At 51.4% G+C, this 2,354-nt stretch overlaps 1 pseudogene; it reads right to left on the bottom strand.

Moving 5' to 3' along the window:
• Window positions 1-533: 533 nt before the first annotated feature.
• LOC112629843 lies at window positions 534-1,397 on the bottom strand (annotated as a pseudogene).
• Between the last annotated feature and the right edge of the window lie 957 nt (window positions 1,398-2,354).

Here is a 2,354-nt window from a genome sequence, read left to right as displayed (position 1 = left end):
TCACACAAATATAGCAAAGCCAGAAAAGTATCCAGAGCTCCGGACGCACTTCACTACTAACAGCCTCCAACCTGGGTAAGCGTCGGAACCGTTTATCCAAACGCGAGGTGTCCTGCCAGGCCAGTGAAGCGCATGCTGCTCATGTGTGACCCACTTTTACCCCTAAAGGCATAATACATTGACTATTGTGATTTCAGTTAATAAGTTGAATTTACACCAGTCCTTCCTGATACAGCTGAATCAGGTCTTTCCCATTATTCACTCCTCAGTATATCAACCCTTCCATTGAAGAGAATTAAGTAAATATTTAAAATCTCTTACCCAGGGGTCAGCAGATTATGATGCAGAGGTCAAGCCCAGCCCGTCTGCTTTTGTGTACAAAGTTTTCGTGGAACAGAGCTGTGAGCCTGCCGTGTGTGGTCTCTGGCTGCCCCGGACACAGCTGCAGAGCTGATTCCAGCACAGACCTTGGGGCCCACAGAGGGAGGAGCCTTCCCTCCGTCATCCCCACGGAGCATCAGCCACCGCAGCCGCTAAAACCTGCAGAACACACTCCATGTCCCTTGTTGGCTTTCTTCACATAAAGTGGATAAAACTGGGTCTGTACGGCCTAAAGCAGCCCATGCCAAGGTGCTCCTCAGGGACTGAGCCTTAGTCACAGTCCTTGTGACTACAGCACGTCCGTAGATGGGAGCTGGCTGAGGAATCCATGTGTCTCCAACTTCTCAGAGTTGGGAAGAATCCATACTGGAAAAATGTCCCGTCAGTGCTCGTCCTTCTGAGAAAAAAGGTCGGGGAGCTAGGTCAACCTTGAGGGTTAATGTTGCTTGAATGTAAGCATAATAAATATTCAGCATGTCTCCTAAGACCTGGGGTCACATCAGAGACCAAGCTTGGAAAACCACAAGGAATGACGCCCAGGTTCCAGAGTCATTCCACGCTTTACAATCCCAGCCCACAACCAGTGAGTCCCAGGAAGCCCAGCGAGACTGCGGCAGGTCCTGACGCACAGCATCAGCCTCAGTCTGAGCCCAGAAGAAGCTTCTGCTGCCACAATCACTGTGTGTGCTCATGGCTCGGGTGCAGGCCCAACAACAGCAGACCGAGGGCAGGCTGGGATTTGGCCTGGACTGGAGGGCTGGCTCAAGGGGGATGACTTGAAAGAGAATAGAAAGGAAAAGGGAAGAATGCAAGTGTCCAGGTGGTTCCCAGCGCCGGGAAGGAACCACGTACCACAGACAGAATTTCGCAGGTGCGACGGCCGTCCTCCAGCCACACCTGACTCCTAGCTGTGCTGCCCACTTCCTCCAGGGCCTCGAGGATCCAGGATGCTGCTTCCTTAAAAGGAGTGATTTTCCTCCAGAAACCTGGTTCTCTCTCTCCAGGGTTCCAGCCATTCCTGAAGTTCAATTCCTTCAGGTTTGCGGAGGAAATTCCCGCAACAGCATGGCTTCTTGGGCATGCAGTAAGTCAGACACTTGGCTTGACACACATCAAGCACTTAATAAAATCTATTGGAAAAGGAGGAATGCCTGGCTGACTCCAGATCACAGCTGCAAGGGGCTGGCAAACAAAGCTCTGGAGGGTCAGCACCTGCAGCTGGAAAACAGGGACTCAGGCATGGTGAGGCTCCATCCACCCCTCAGCTTCTCTGACGGGCTGACTCCCCCAGCCGGCCTTGCCCCCGAGCCTTGCACACAGAACACCCCTGGGAAGATCCAACCAGCTTCACCGACTTCCTTCCCCGTCTCAGCCCCATAGACACGTAACTGAGGGGGGGGTGTGAAGAGTGAGCCTCCAGCACGTGGGCACAGGAAGCGTGGACGCTGGAGGAGAGGAAACTGCAGTGTTACTGCTCGCCGGCCGTGGAGGCTGCACCCAGCGCGGCTCACGGGGTGTTCTTGGTATCACCGGCCTCCACATTTCGTTCTCTCCATGCCAAGCGCACGCGGTGGGACCATGAATCTGTGCACATTTTTACTGCCATCATGTAAGCCGCTCTGACCAGAACAATTTTTAATTTTTAGAACTATTTTCTAATCTTTTCATAAATTTGAGAGAAAGAAACATTTCAAGCAATTCTTGCTCTAAAATAATGGCTATAGCATTTATGCAGCACCGAGCCTCACAAAACACCCCGTTCACATTGTCTCACTTCACCATCCTAACGGCTTCTGAAACAGCCATCGCCAGACTTCACTGCATCCAAGACAGCATCTGTTGAAAAACACGGCAATATGTTATGTGTCACTGAGAAAGAAAATAACACTGCTGTTTAAGCCACAATACATGGTGACTTGGAAATGATGAAAAGCAGCATTTCCCACACTTTTCAAAGGAGGAGAGGGAGGTGA

Source organism: Theropithecus gelada, chromosome 8 (assembly GCF_003255815.1).
Source record: "Theropithecus gelada isolate Dixy chromosome 8, Tgel_1.0, whole genome shotgun sequence".
NCBI classification, from domain to species: domain Eukaryota; kingdom Metazoa; phylum Chordata; class Mammalia; order Primates; family Cercopithecidae; genus Theropithecus; species Theropithecus gelada.
This window is presented reverse-complemented; position numbering and strand designations above follow the sequence as displayed.